This window comes from Sorex araneus, chromosome 5 (genome assembly GCF_027595985.1).
Source record: "Sorex araneus isolate mSorAra2 chromosome 5, mSorAra2.pri, whole genome shotgun sequence".
In the NCBI taxonomy this organism is placed as follows: domain Eukaryota; kingdom Metazoa; phylum Chordata; class Mammalia; order Eulipotyphla; family Soricidae; genus Sorex; species Sorex araneus.
Genome location: NC_073306.1, coordinates 82146882 through 82162986, shown reverse-complemented (window position 1 = coordinate 82162986; position 16105 = coordinate 82146882).

Sequence of the window (16105 nt, the reverse complement as noted above, 5' to 3'; positions counted from 1 at the left end):
CTTAAAGACTATGATCCAGGAGGTATACTAACCCATTTTGGCATCTAGACTGTGAGCTGAGCTAAAACAACAGAAATCCCAAACCGCGTGGCCGCAAGAGCAGCCGCAGAGCTCCTATAATCTTCATTCTCAGCAATGGAAAACAAATTATCAAATGAAGCCTTTTCAGCAGGTTTGATTGTTGGGGGAATATTTCAAATAATAATAATCAGTTCTCTGTTGAATTATTGAATGTATCCAAAGTATAGAGAGAAACTGAACCTTTCACTTCTGCCACACCTGGCAGGACTCAAGGGACCATGTGCTACAGGGGCTTGAGCAGGGGGCCCCAACCCTTTGCGCCTTTTCTGGCCCTACCCTTGGGGGGAAGGCGGTGGTGAGGACCCCTTCTGTGATTCCTCTTCTGAGGCCCAGGCCCACCCAGCAGCGCCCAGGGATGCTCCTCCTTCCCCACAGCCTCGAGGCTCCCTGGAAACTCCTCCCTGGAAACTCCTCTGCTCCTGTTTCCTGACAGTGGGATCCAGAGGCTCACTGGGAGTGGCGGGAAGCAGAAGCCACAGCCTCAGCCCCTCCGAATGTCCGTGGCTGGTGGACACTCTTCCTCCTGCTGCTGGGGACATACAGCAATGGGGGGGTCCTTCTGCAGAGCTGCTCTCAGCCCAAGGGAGTGGCGAGTAGTCACCATGGAGAACTGCACCCAGCAACCAGCCCAAGCTCTCATTCTTTCCCTCCCATTCAGCACCTCTTGGAAGGGCCAACTCAGCCTCTGAGTTCCCTGTGGGTTCAGCTGAGGCTGCGGGGATGCTGCATACTCTCAGCCCGAGCCTTCTTCCCTCACCGCCTTTGAGTTGTCACTTCCAGCCGCACTGCCCAGTAAACCCCTGCCTCTGAGGCTATTGCCCGCCCCCAGGGAGGTGTTCACGGCAGGAGAGCTGTCAGCACTGAGAGCCCACACTCAGGCAGGCGGAGACCACACTGCCATTTGCAGGGAGGCTGGAGGACATGAGAAGCAATGAAGGGAGACCCTCTGTCCAGGAGGCTGGGAGGAAGATGCAGGAATGACCCAGGAAAGAAAGTCAGCTTTAAAGACCACCCTATTTGCCTCAGTCAGGGATGGGGCTTGGGTTCAGGGCTATCACCTACCTTTAAGAAAATTACGAGGGGCGTCAAGGAATTCATCTATTTCTTTTAGGTTCTCTTGTTTAGTGGCATATAGACATTCAAAGTAGTCTCTGATGATCTTTTGAATTTCATTGGTTTCTGTTGCGATGTCTCCCTTTTCATTCCTGATTCGGTTTATTAGGGTTCTCTCTCTCTCTCTTTGTGAGTCTTGCTAGTGGTTTATCAATCTTATTTATTTTCTCAAAGAACCAGCTCTTGGTTTCATTGACCTTTCGTATTGTTTTCTGGGTTTCCATGTCGTTAATTTCTGCTCTAATTTTTATTATTTCCTTCCTCCAGTCTGGTTTGGGTTCCTTTTTCTGGTCCTTTTCTAAGGCCTTGAGCTGTGAAGTCAAGCTGTCTGTGTAAGCCCTTTCTTCCTTCCTAAGGAATGCTTACAGAGCTATAAATTTTCCCCTTAACATAGCTTTAGCTGCGTCCCATAGGTTTTGGTAGCTTGTGTCTTCATTTTCATTTGTTTTGAGGTATCTCTTGATTTCTTCCTTGATTTTCTTCCTGACCCACTTACTGTTCAACACTGAGCTGTTTAATTTCCAGGTGTTTGCTTTGATTCTTGCGTCTGTGTGTGGTTAGCTTCTATCTTCAGTGCATCGTGGTCTGAGAAGGTAGTTGATACAATTTCTATTTTTTCGATTCTATTGAGGTATGTTTTGTGGCCCAGTACATGGTCTATTTTGGAAAATGTTCCGTGTGCACTGGAAAAGAATGTGTATTCTTTCTTTTGGGGGTGTAAAGCCCTGTATAGGTCTATTTGGCCTCTCTCTTCTACTTCTTCCTTCAGTGTCAGTATTTCCTTGGTGAGTTTTATTCTTGTCGATCTATCCAGAGGTGATAAGGCAATACCACTACTGGGAATATACCCCAGAGAAGCAAAAAAGTACAATCTAAATGACATCTGTACTTATATGTTCATTGCAGCACTGTTTACAATAGTCAGAATCTGGAAAAAAACCGAGTGCCGAGAACAGATGACTGGTTAAAGAAACTCTGCTATAGGGGCTGGAGTGATAGCATAGCGGGTAGGGCATTTGCCTTGCACTTGGCTGACCCGGGTTCGAATCCCAGCATCCCATATGGTCCCCTGAGCACCGCCAGGGGTAATTCCTGAGTGAAGAGCCAGGAGTAACCCCTGTGCATCGCTGGGTGTGACCCAAAAACCAAAAAAAAAAAAAAAAAGAAACTCTGGTACATCTATACAATGGAATACTATGCAGCTGTTAGAAAAAATGAAGTCATGGGGCCGGAGCGATAGCACAGCGGGTAGGGCGTTTGCCTTGCATGCGGCCGACCTGGGTTCGATCCCCGGCATCCCATATGGTCCCCCAAGCACTGCCAGGAGTAATTCCTGAGTGCAAAGCCAGGAATAACCCCTGAGCATCGCTGGGTGTGATCCAAAAAGCAAAAAAAAAAAAATAAAATAAAATAAAAAAAAGAAAAAATGAAGTCATGAACTTTGCATATAAATGGATCAACATGGAAAGTATCATGCTAAGTGAAATGAGTCAGAAAGAGAGAGACAGACATAGAAAGATTGCACTCATCTGTGGAATATAAAATAACAGATTAGGAGACTAATATCCAAGAATAGTAGAAATAAGTACCAATAGGTTGGCTCCATGGCTTGGAAGCTGGTCTCACATGCTGGGGGAAAAGGCAGCTCAGATAGAGAAGGGAAGACCAAGTAAAATGTGGTTGAAGATCCCGCGCAAGAAGGGAGATGCATGCTGAAAGTAGACTAGAGACTGAACACAATGGCCACTCAATACCCCTATTGCAAGCCACAACACCCAATTGAAGATAGAGAGATCAAAAGGGAATATCCTGCCACAGAGGCAGAGTGGGGTGGGGTGGGGGAGATGGGATTGGGGGGTGGGAAGGATACTGGGTTTATTGGTGGTAGAGAATGGGCACTGGTGGAGAGATGTGTTTGTGAACATTGTGTGAGGAAAAAACAAGCTCAAAAATGTGTGAATCTGTATCTGTACCCTCATGGTGATTCACTAATTAAAGAATAAAATAAATTTAAAAAAAAGAAAACTATGCGGGGCTGGAGCAATAGCACAATGGGAGCGGGTAGAGTGTTTGCCATGCACGCAGCCAACCCGGGTTCGATTCCCAGCATCCCATATGGTCCCCCAAGCACCACCAGGAGTAATTCCTGAGTTCAGAGCCAGGAGTAACCCCAGTGCATCACTGGGTGTGACCCAAAAAGCAAAAGAAACCACCACCACCACCAACAACAACAACAACAAAAACACCTCCACTGGGTGTAGCCCAAAAACAAGCCCAAAATTGCATAAATTTATTTGTCAAACCCAAAAAGTTTTTGTAGGTATGTGGGAGAGGTAGTACAGCAGGCAAAGGAACTCACCATGCACTGCTTATGGCTAACCTGGGTTTGATCCCTGGCATCCCTTAGGGGCCTCAGAGTCACCAGGAGGCGTGATCCTTCACTCAGAGCCAGGAGTAAAATCAGAGCACCACCTAAAATACAAAAAATAATTATTTTTAATATGACCTCAGGATAACTTTGTAAAGGAGTGCCTGCCTTAGCACCCAGAAGGCTGAATTTGACCCCTAGCATGAACCCCCATGCCAAGTGAGATCCTAGAGGCACTGCCACTATGAACCCCCAGATCTATAGCAAAAGTGTGCTCTGGAGCCTGCCTCATGAGCAGGGGAAGAAGGCAGCTGGGATAGAGAAGGGATCACGAAGTCAATGATGGTTGGAGGGATCGTTCGGGATGGAAGATGTATGCTGAAAGTAGATAAAGAACCAAACATGATAACCTCCCAGTGTCTGTGTTGCAAACCATAATGCCCCAAAGTAGAGAGAGAATGGGAGAAATTGTCTGCCACAGAGGCAAAGGGAAGGTTGGGATTGTGGTGGATACTGGGGACATTGGTGGTGGAAAATGTGCACTGGTGGAGGGATGGGTGTTTGATCATTGTATGATTGAAACTCAAACATGAACGCATTGTAACTGTATCTCACGGTGATTCAATAAAAATAAATAAATAAAAATTTTATAAATAAAAAAATAAATAATATTTAGTTATATATTTTTAAAAGCATGTCCTGGCATTCCAGCATGCTGCCTTTATTGTTAGTTTATAATGTATGTTTTTAAGGGGTTAGCTTCACACTCCTATGTATGTATGATATTTACTTTCCTAACCACCCAAATTCCACCACCAAAAAGACCCATTCTCCATTCCTCCTGCCATCAGTCACCCTCTCTTCTCTCAGGTACCCACTGTTATATAATTTTTCTTTATTTTTGTTTTGTTTTAGTTTGGAGGCCACATGTTGTATTGCTCATGGCTTACCCCTGATTCTGCAGTCAGGGATCCACCCTGAAGTTGGGGGACCATGTAGGATGCTGGGGATTGAACCCAGGTAGGCTGTGTGCAAGGCACACGCCCTTCCCACTGTAGTAACTATTTCAGTTCCCACCATTATTTACTCTGAGCCTAGGAGTTAATTTTGTTAGCTTTTGACACTTTGTCAGATATCAAAAAATGAAAAGACTTTAAAGAATGAAGACACTTAAAACTTTAAAAATTAAGAAAAATAAAAACTTCAAACATTTTTTTGTTCAGTTTTACCACAATTGGCAGTGTTCAAGGACTACTCCCAGCTCTGTGCCAGAGGTCACTTCCGGCTCTGTGCTCCAGGGACCAGGTGGTGCCAGGGAGCAAAATTGGGGACCCCCCACTTGCAAGCATGTTTAACCCGTTGAGAAATATCTCCAACCCCAAACTTTTGATTTTGGTCCACACCTGGTGGTGCTCAGGGGATGTTCCTGGCATTGCTTGGGGCCAGTGCAGTGCTAGGGATAGAACCCAAGACCTCACACATTGCAAGGCAAGTGCTTTGCCACAGAGCCACATCTCATTTCATCTTTGTGTGTGTGTGTGTGTGTGTGTGTGTGTGTGTGTGTGTGTGTGATGTAAAGGAGATAACCCCAAGAGTTCTTAGGAGCCAACCAGATCAGTGGTTCAGTGCTAGGACTCAAAGAAGCAGTGCTACTCGGGGCCTCCAATGCCTTGGATTACTTGGGTTGGTGGAGTGCAAGGCATGTTTCATAAACCCTGTCTCTGCCCAGCCCCCAAGGTTTTCTTTTGTTTTGGGGCCACATTAAGTGGAGCTCAGGGATCACTCCTGGCAGGCTCAGGGGACCATAGGCATGCCTGGGATTGAACCCAGGTTGGCTGTGTGCAAGGCAAATGTCCTATCTGCTTTACTATCGCTCTGGCTTCTTTTTTTTTTTTTCAAGCAGTATAGTCTTCATTTCCAGCAATTTGTCCATGGTAATTTTGATTGATTTCATGTTTTTACTACTGTGGATAATGCTATCAACACAGAGGTGTAAATACCCTTTGGAATTAGTGTTTTTGTAGCCTTCCACTATGACGCCTAGAAGCAAAATTGCTGGATCATCTGGAGTTAGTTCTATTTCCATAGTGCCTACACCAATTGACATTCCCTCCAAGAGTGCTTTTTCCACATTCTCTTCACACTGGCGCCCCTTGTCCTTTTGAAAAGGTCATTCTAGCAGGTGTGGGTGCTGTATCTTTGTGGCTTTGATTTGCATCTCCCTGATGACCAGTGACATTGCAGATCTCTTCATGGCCCTCAGAATGTCCTTGATTCTGCTCATTTTTCATCAGATTGTTCTTTCTTTACTGAGTTGTTTAAGTTCCTTACATATTTTAAGCTTTAAGCATAGCTCAGATATATAATTTGCAAATGTCTTCTCCATTCAGTACGTTTTTTCTTTTGCTGATCTTATCCTTTGCTGTGTGGAAACTTGCTCAAGTTGTCTCTTTCCTCTTAAAAGAAGGGGAGAGGCAAAAGGAGAGAGAGAACAAAAGGGAATGCCCTGCCACAGAGGTGGGGTGGGGTGGGGGATAGGATTGGGGGTGAGAGGGACACTGGGATCATTGATGGTGGAGAATGGGCACTGGTGGAGGGATGGGCTCTCGAGCATTGTATGACTGAAACACAAAGCATGAAAATATTTAAACCTGTAACTGTACCCTCACAGTGACTCACTAATAAAAATAAATAAATAAATAAATAAAAATGAAACAAACAAAAAAAAAAGAAGGGGAGAGGAAGAGAAAGTACAAAGGAGCAGAGAGCTCTCTACATCCCATCAGCTGTCACTATAATATCTGACAAACATGTGTTTGAGAATCAGTCTTGAGGCCTGAGAAATGCATGTGCCTTGCATATTGCTGCTTGAACTCTGACCCTGGTTCAAATCCACAGTATTACATATAGTCTCTCTTGCCCCATCAGGTGTCACTCCTGAATACAGAGTCAAGAATAGCCCCTGAGCATCACCAGGAATGAGCCCCAAATCTCATCTCTCTCCCCACCCCCGCGTCCCCAAGGGAGGGAAAAAAAAAACAGTCCTATTCCTGCTACCTACATAAGCAAACTTCACAAAATTACTCCTCTCCCTATATTGAAGTCAGCCTGGAAAGCAAGGCAGCTGGATCCCCACTGGCTGTCCTAAAGCAGTGAGGTGCAGATGCCAAGGTGGAGCTAAGAGAAGGGGGTGAGCTGGATAGCCCAATTCTCTGAAGGGGGGAGGGGAGCCGAAGGAGGCTACAGGGAGGCCTGGACCCACCCTCAGACCACTGGATTTCCCCACCCTTGGACACCAGCCCCTGACTCTGGACAGGGAGCAGGAATGGGAATCTTCCTCCTTGCCCCTCAACAAAGATCTCAAAGGGGCTGTAGCTGCAGGACTTGAGGTTCTGACCCACTCACCTGCCCATCAGCTCAGGATGGACTGCAGGGAGCGGAGCCAGAAGCACAGCTAGTTCTATGCCTTTAGCCCTCCGGCTCCTCCCCAACCCTGCAGCCGCCAGAACACTCAGCTTCCCCTCCCTCCCCTGCTAGGCAGTGCTACAAGTCAAGTGTGGACCTTCCGTAGGGCTAAGCCCTCCACATTTGGGGCTATCTCTGTGTTTCCCTTTTCCTTCCCTTGGCTGCCATTGTGGCAATGACTGGGGGTCACACACAAGTGTGGAGAGGGTGGTCCCCTGCTGTTACCCTTATTAAATGCACATCCTGGTTGTCCTGCTAGACAGGCGCACAGTCCAGGCCACGAACTAGGTCTCATATCTCTCATGTTTGTTTTCGGTGCCGATGCTGGCCCAGACCCACCTTCAGTTGCCAGCAAAGTTCTGTGCTCGTGTCTTGTCTGGGGACAGAGCTGGAGGCGTGCTTGTAGGGCAGCTGCTTTTAACCACTGAGCCACCTCCTGGGACTTTTGAAAACCACCTGGCACTACTACCACGAAATCAGGAGTCCTTGTAAAAATCATGGAACTTTGGGTGCTCTTAGGGCTTAAATTCGCTCCCATGCTTTCTAGAGGTGGTACCTGGGAAGGGGTCTGCAGGGGAGGGACCATGGACACAGACACCCTTAGTCCAAATTAGGACTAGACATGGCCCCTTCAGGTTTTGTGTTTTTGAGTGCTTTTTACAATAATTTTAACTGAAGTTGAAAAAGAAGAACAAGATACTAATTTGTTTCATAGTTTCCTCTGCCCCCTTCCTCTCAAGCCCTCACAGTTTCAGCAAATTAGAACAGTCCAGGGGCTGGAGTGATAGCGCAGCAGGTAGGGCATTTGCCTTGCACGTGGCCGGCCCGGGTTCAATTCCCAGCATTCCATATGGTCCCCCCAAGCACCGCCAGGAGTAATTCCTGAGTGCATGAGCCAGGAGTAACCCCTGTGCAATGCTGGGTGTGACTCAAAAAGAAAAAAAAAATTAGAACAGTCCAGTAGAAAGTTATAACCCTATATAAAATGAGAAAGGGCAGCTGTTTCAGGTAGCCCCAAAAGTGTTTCCATAGGTTGATTCTTAGACCTGTGGCTGATGTTGCAAGAGCAGAGTGAAGGGAAAGGGGTTAAGAGTGACCTGGAGGTCAGAGCAATAGTATAGTGGGGTAGGGTATTTGCCTTGCACACGGCCAGCAGGTGACTCTGGGCCAGCCATCCTGTGGCAGGCTAGAAGCACCAAGAGTACTCACACACAGAGGGGGCAGACGCCTTAGTTCTAGAGAACCAAATAACACTGACGATCACTTCAGTTTGGTCCTCTAAATCTAAACTAGGTCACCACATGGGAAAACTGAAGAGCTGTCACGTGCATTTTGCCTGGATATTGACAGCTCTCTGCACAGCCCACATGATGCTGGATATGATTTTCCTCTCCCCTCTTGGAAGAATTTCAACTGCAGGCTGGCTCCTATTTGTGGGGATTCCCACTCTTCGATCTGTACCCTGGAGTTACTGTGACTCCAGATAACCCTGATGTGAAATATGAAACAAAGACATGAAAGATACAAAAGTCCCTCTCATCAGATGTCTTGTTAGGAGCATGAAATGATGAATGTTTCCTGATTTTTGTTTAAGTGTATGCTCGTATGTCACATGCACATTGTGCACACACACTTTTTCATCCTGTCTCTCTATTTTTGGAGGGAGACTGCATCCAATGGATTTTGAGAGCTACCCCTGGCCCAGTGCTTGGCGGGCCATGCAGTGCAAGGATTTGAACCCAGGCCTCCTGCATGCATAGCGTGTACACCAGTAACTTGAACTACCTCCTTAGCCCTAGATTGTGTCTCTTTATACAGTGAACATTCTGCATTCTCAAGTTCTGTGGCCAAAGATCACTCCTGCTGGTGCTCTGGGGACCATTTGTGGTGCTAGGAATCAAACCCGGTACACACCTCATGCAAGGCAAGCACCTTACCCGGTATACTATCTCTCTGGCCCTGATATTCTCAAGTTTAGTGTTTGTGGATTCAACCAACTCTGGATCAAAACTGCATATAGCAATGTCTACAGTGGGCACATCAGTACTGAACAGGCACAAACTTCTTATCCTTATTATTATTCCCTAAACAATACAGTATAACAACCTTAGATAATGCCTACATTATAAAAGGACTTATAAGTAATCTAGAGAGGATCTAAATTTTAAAGGATATACATAGGTTATAGACAATTACCATGCTTTCTAATATCAGGGACATGTACTTAGTTGACTTTACTAACTTGTGATGGTGGGTCCTGGCCTCACTCTGTGACACTTAAAGACCCATGGATTCACTTATAGACCCACGATTTTTCACCCAACAGTGATAAAAGCCAGGCCTAATTTCACCTCTGAAATTGTCAAACAATACCATGCTCTAGGAAGAGAAAGTACTGGTGAGAGGGCGGATGGGTGTCCCCACCAGAAGCACAGTTTCATCATTTGATCATTCTATGTCTTGTCCTTGGTGCTTAGAGGACAAAAGGGGCCTGGGTTGTGATCTGAGGCTCTGAAGGACCAGTGCGGCATAGAAGGCCCCAGCTGCGTAGTTCTCCCAGTGCTCATCATGCCAGGCTGCAGTTCTTTCCGGCTTCAAGCCTTGGATCAGAGCTGTGTGTTCACAAAGTCAGATTTTTATTTCTTTGACTGTGGGGATGCTGCAGTTGCCCTAGAAATGGCCTATTGCTGGAAATTTGGTCAACACTTGGATTGGAAAATAATTCCACCAATGGGTAGAAGACCTTGACTTGAGATGGCCCGTGTCAGTCATGGCCTCACTTTCCACCTTCCTGAAGGACTCCCTGAGGGGAGTGTCTTGTTCGCAGAGCCAGAGCCTTATTGAGGTGTGTAGGCTAGGGATGCTTGCCAGGGTGGTACATCACTTCCGGTTGAGGTGCTCAGGAGGTCCACATTCTAGTTGTTGTGATGTTGGTACTGATACCCACTGGGGTGAGCACTCTTGATTGAGGTCCGCACATTGTGAGTGTGGTGTTTACTGAGGGGGGCTGTGGTGCCCACACGTGCTTGCCAGAGGTCAACTTCTTTAGTTGCAGTGCTCACTGGAGGTTCACCCCGTTTTTCTGGGTTTTTTTTTTGGCTTTTTTTTGGGGTCACACCGGCAATGCACAGCGGTCACTCCTGGCTCATGCACTCAGGAATTACCCCTGGCGGTGCTCAGGGGACCATATGGGATGCTGGGATTCGAACCCGGGTCAGCCGCGTGCAAGGCAAACGCCCTACCCGCTGTGCTATCACTCCAGCCCTTCACCCCGTTTTTTGGTGGTGCTCACACACACCTAACTGGGCTGTAGCCAGAAACCACTTGCAGAACGGGCTCACGGGCAGCAGAGCTGCCAGATCAAACACTGTAGAGTTGCTAAGTTCATGAGTGCATGTGTGGGGTCATGATTCAAACTCATGATCGTACATTTTCAAGGCAGGAGCACTAATCATCAGGGTCCCTGTCTGAGCTTTTTGTTTTTGTCACACTGGTTGGTACTGCTCTTGACTTGGTGCTTAGGGGCTCCTCCTGGCAATGCTTGGGGGACCATGTAATGCTGGGGATAGAATCAAGGGCTCGCACATGCAAAGCACATATTTCAACTCCCTGAGTTCTCAAGGGGAGTTTTGGGATGGAGGAGTTGGAGCCATACCAGCTCAGCAGTATTCTCAACTCTGTGCCTGGGGGCTGCTCCTGCAGTGCTTCAGGGGTTGTATGTGGTGCTGGAAATCCAACTAGCGTCGGCCATATGTAACATAAGTGCCCCACCCCATACTAGCTCTTCTGCCTAAACATTCCCACCAGCAGTGAATGAATGTTCCTTTAAACATATTTATTTGCAAATTTTTGGTTTTGTTTTGAGCCATATCTAATAGTGTTCAAGGACTTCTCATGGGACGTAGTGCCAGGTATTGAAACCAGGACTCTGCCGTGCAAATGTGCTGCCTTTACTGGAAGCTGTTTTCCTGGCCCCTATGGAGACATAGGGTCTTTAGGTTGAACCTACTAGAGTGCATGGCATGGAAATTTAAAGCACCATGGAAGCAAATCTCATGATTGGGTTGGTGATTTCAGCACAGTGCACTGTGTGACTCAGGGCAGGGTGTCCATGAGATACCATCTGAGACATGAAGCTCCTCAGAATAAAACTCCCACCATGACCATGAGTGGTGCATCCAACCTTCCTAAATAGCCAATTAGGGCTGGAGCTATAGCACAGCAAGGAGGGCATTTGCCTTGCACGTGGCCAAGCCGGGTTCAATCCCTGGCATCCCATATGGTCCCCCAAGCACCGCCAGGAGTAATTCCTGAGTGCAGAGCCAGGAGTAACCTCTGAGCATCACTGGGTGTGACCCCAAAAGGAAAAATAAACAAACAATCAATGAGTAAAATCTTGTCTGAGTTGCAGTACAACCTTCTGCTTGCACTACAGCCTTCTGCATGCTCTGCTTCTTGCTAGTCCCCTCTCTGAGAGAGTGTGGAGAAGCGACACTGCCTCAGGGGAGGTGCGGGCTATGTGTCTTCCTCACAGCAGTTCTCAGCCTCTCCCGAGAGGCAGGACCAGCTGACAGTTTTCCGAGCTCCCGAAGGCTCTCACTCGGGAAAAGGGAGAACCAGGGGGTACATCTCACCACAAATTGCTCTTATCTCAAAACTTTGGTTCTGGTGACCATTGATAACAGGTTAATGTGGCACTCCTCACAATGGGGGGGAGGGAGGGTGGGCGGTGGACACTAGAGGGTTCATGGGAGAGCCAAGACTGAGGACAAATGTCCAAATGTCTATCTGTGAGCGAGGGGAGTAATTCAGTGCCTACTTCCAGTGGCCAGCCTGTGGCAGAACGTTACTTACTGGACTCCAACCAGCCCTGTGCTGACTGGAAGTGGTGGCTGTCGACTGAAAGAGACTCCCATTGGCCCCACAGATGAGCTCCCCAGCCCTTCCACACCCAGAAGTGCGAGCTGGTCAGGCAGAGCCCCTTAATCACAGGACAGAGGAGGAGCCCCAGGCCGTGTGGGATCTCTGGGACAGAGGAGCCCTCAGCCCCACACTCTGTGCCAGTGACAGTTTCAAGTGGGAGAGTGAGTGCCTCGCTTTTTTCCTGTCTGCTTTTGAAGAGTAGGGCCTGTCGCCAGTGAGAGGTGCCTGAGGTTCCAGCTTGGGAGATGCTGGGTCAATGGAGAGTGCACGTGGTACAGCCCAGAGCCTACATGGGAAGCCCAAGGGGAGCCTCAGGTACATGCCACAATCATTTTTCTAGGACAGGGGGACACTTGGCAGGCTTACTCCTGGCTGCGCACTCAGAACTCCTGGTTCTGTGCTCAGGAATCATTGCTGGGGGGATTTTATGGGGTGCTAGGAATCAAATCGAGTCAGCTGTGTGCAAGACAGGTGCCTTAGCTTGCTCTACTATCTCTTTGGCCCTGAGCACAGTTTTTTTTTTTTTCATTTTATTTTATTTTTATTTATTAGTGAATCACCATGAGGGTACAGTTGCAGATTTATACATTTTTGTGCTTGTGTTTCCATCATACAATGTTCGAGAACCCATCCCTCCACCAGTGCCCATTCTCCACCACCGATGAATCTGGTATCCCTCCCAGCTCCCAATCCCATCCCCCCACCCCACTCTGCCTCTGTGGAACTAGAGGGTTCTGGCATTCCCTTTTGTTCTCTCTCTCCTTTTGGGTGTTGTGGTTTGCAATAGCGGTATTGAGTGGCCATTGTGTTCAGTCTATAGTCTACTTTCAGCATGCATCTCCCTTTCCGAGCGGGTTCTCCAACCACATTTTACGTGGTGTTCCCTTCTCTATCTGAGCTGCCTTTTCCCCCAGCATGTGACGCCGGCTTCCAAGCCATGGAGCCAACCTCCTGGTACTTATTTTTACTATTCTTGGGTGTTACTCTCCTATTCTGTTATTTTATATTCCACAGATGAACGCAATCTTTCTATGTCTGTCTCTCTCTTTCTGACTCATTTCACTTAGCATGATACTTTCCATGTTGATCCACTTATGATGAGCACAGTTCTTAAATCATTCAAAGGCACATGTATAAGTGTGTCTTTAGAGAGATTCTGCTTATTGGGAGGATCTGTGGGTAATGAGGCCAAAAACCAGGGTGGTCTCCCATTCTAGGCTGGAGGACCTTCCCAGGGCAGCAGCCTGCATCATACACTCTGGGGCATGGAGGAATAGAGTGAAAGCAGACAACCCACAGGGACTGGCTGGGAAAGCTAGCTTGTTAGGAATCTTCTAGATAATTTGTCCAAGTGTGTCAATGACTCAACATCAAGAGCAAGTAGGTCCCACAACATGTTTTGAGACAAGAAAGTGTGGAGCCGTCGCTATGTGAATAAGTTATTTTTACTCTGATGCTCAAGAAAAACAAACGCACGAGGCTTGGTGGTTTTGGTTTGTGAGGCAAATCAGGGCTTCTGAGGTGAAGCTAGAAAGCTGGTTCTGCCCTCTGGAAGGAAAAATGGCTGCCAAGCCTGCCAGTCAGCTTGATCATGGACCTGGTCAAGAAAATGAAGACAGGGGCTGGAGCCATAGCACAGCGGATAGGGTGTTTGCCTTGCATGCGGCTGACCCAGGTTCGATTCCCAGCATCCCATATGGTCCCCTGAGCACTGCCAGGGCTAATTCCTGAGTGCAGCGCCCAGGAGTGACCCCTATGCATCGCCGGGTGTGACCCAAAAAGGAAAAAAAAATAAAGAAAATGAAGACAGTTTATTCCCTCCCTTGATGGAAGAGGATTGTACCCAAATGGGCAAAATGAGGAACTGGGGAAACAAAACAGCCCAAGAATGAAAGTACAGGGAAGGCCCTTGACCAGGAACCCTAAAGGTCTGTGTCTCTTGTCTTGCTGTCACTGACCTCTCTAGGAGGACACAGGCGTGGCAAAGGGCGGGGCTCCGTGTCAGGCCAGACCTGCGTCAGTCTGGCCTCATCACCTCCTCCCTTCAGGGCGAGAGTAAATCATTGGCTCCTCTCGTCACCTTCCTCACAGTGAGAGAAAACACCAGCACTTCTGCCCTGCCCTGTCCAGTGAGTGCCCTGGGTGTAGCCATGCTTGCCGTGACCTGTCCTTGGGAACCTGTGTGATGGATACTGTTACCACTGCTGAGTAGCAGATAGTTACATTCTGTGGCCCAAACAACCCCAAACCCACATCTTTTATTATGCTCTGTGGGTCAGCAACTGAGGAAAAAGCCCAGCCAGAACAGCTCTCTTCATAAGGGGGGACAATGGGAAGGATTGGAACCTGGCCCTCTGCAAGCAGCTGAAGGCTCATCCCTTACTGTGTCTGGTGCCAGGCCTGGGTGGGACTTCAGGAGATTTGGGAGGGACCGTGGCCCAGAGGGCCTCCAGCTGGTGTCTCCATGGGGTTCCACACAGCATGTGGCTTCAGAGTAACCAAAATTCTAACATGATACCCAGGGGCTTCCAGAGTGTTCTGAGAGAACCAGGGGGAAGCTGGATGTCATTTCTATCCTGGCCTCAGAAGTTGGCTGAGTTCATTGATTAAAGCAAGTGTCTTTGGTCAGCTCCCTGCACTGAGGGAAGGGCACTTCTAGATAAGAAGAGGTTTTTTTTTTTCTTTTTGGGTCACACCTGGCGATGAACAGGGGTTACTCCTGGCTCTGCACTCAGGAATCACTCCTGGTGATGCTCAGGGGAGGATATGGGATGCTGCAATCGAACCCGGGTCGGCTGCGTGCAAGGCAAATCCCACCCGCTGTGCTATCGCTCCAGCCCCGTGGATAAGAGGAGTTTTAAAGAATGTGCAGATATGTTCTAATATCTGTGCCCAAATGAGCCAAGGAGATAGCTCAAGGGGGTGAAGTTCATGCCATGCATGTGCAAGACCCCGAGTTTGATCTCTGATACTGCATGGCCCCCTGAGCACTGACAGGGGCAATCCTGGTGACTCCCAGCACCACCAGGTCCATAGCATGTGGCCAGACATCACTAGAAGTGGGCCCCAGGCTCTGAGCACCAGTGGCCAGGCCTCTATAAGAAAAACACACAAGTTATGGTAGAAAATAATTATACTTTCTTCTTAGATTTTTTTTTTTTTTTGCTTTTTGGGTCACATCTGGCGATGCACAGGGGTTACTCCTGGCTCATGCACTCAGGAATCACCCCTGGCGGTGCTCAGGGGACCATATGGGATGCTGGGATTCGAACCCGGGTCGGCCGGGTGCAAGGCAAACGCCCTACCCACTGTGCTATCGCTCCAGCCCCTCTTCTTAGATATTTTTAAAGTTTGCCAACCAGTTCACTCAGTCCTCAAACTGCTTTTGAGGGAGGGCAGACAGGTGGCATGACTCCATTCCACAGAGGTGGACACAGCCTCAAAGATCAGTCACTTCATTCCTTGTGCTGCAGTATGAGTAGCTGGTGGTGGTGTTCCAAGGCAGAGCACTTACCTCACAGTTGTAAGGTCCTAGGTTTCAGTTCCTACATCACACACACACGCACACACGCGCACACACGATGCCTTCAGCGGTTCTGTAGGGCACTGGTTCTTTAAAGATGAACTCATTCTGAGAAGCTGCTTTAGTGAACAAAGTGCTCTGACCAGACTTCTGTTTACTGTTTCTGCAATTTCTGCTACATCCTGGGGCACGCTGACTGGCTTGTACCCAGCCCACACCTGGACTCTTGAAGGCAGCTCATTTTAGATTCCTTGGTCTGCTGCCAAGTATCAACGAAGACTTGAAAGAAAGCCTTTGCTCAACTGGAGTACAAATTCCTTTGAGAACAGCCCTGGCCCCTCATATTAAGATAAGAAAACTGCCATTTGTCATATATCGTTAAGCCGAAAGATTTTAAGCAAAGCAAGAAAAGCAAAACTCAAGATCACTTTTAAGCAATTGATTCACTGAGCAAGAGATTCCTGGAATAAAGATTTATTTATGAGTTTAAGGTGACTAAATTTGTGCAGGGAAATTAGCTTTATGTAATGCAGGAGGCCCTAATTTAGTGAGTGAACATGCAACATTTTACATAACTCTATAATCAGTGAGCTTCAAAGTTGAAATTTCCTGGTAAAAGATTCCTGTGAAAA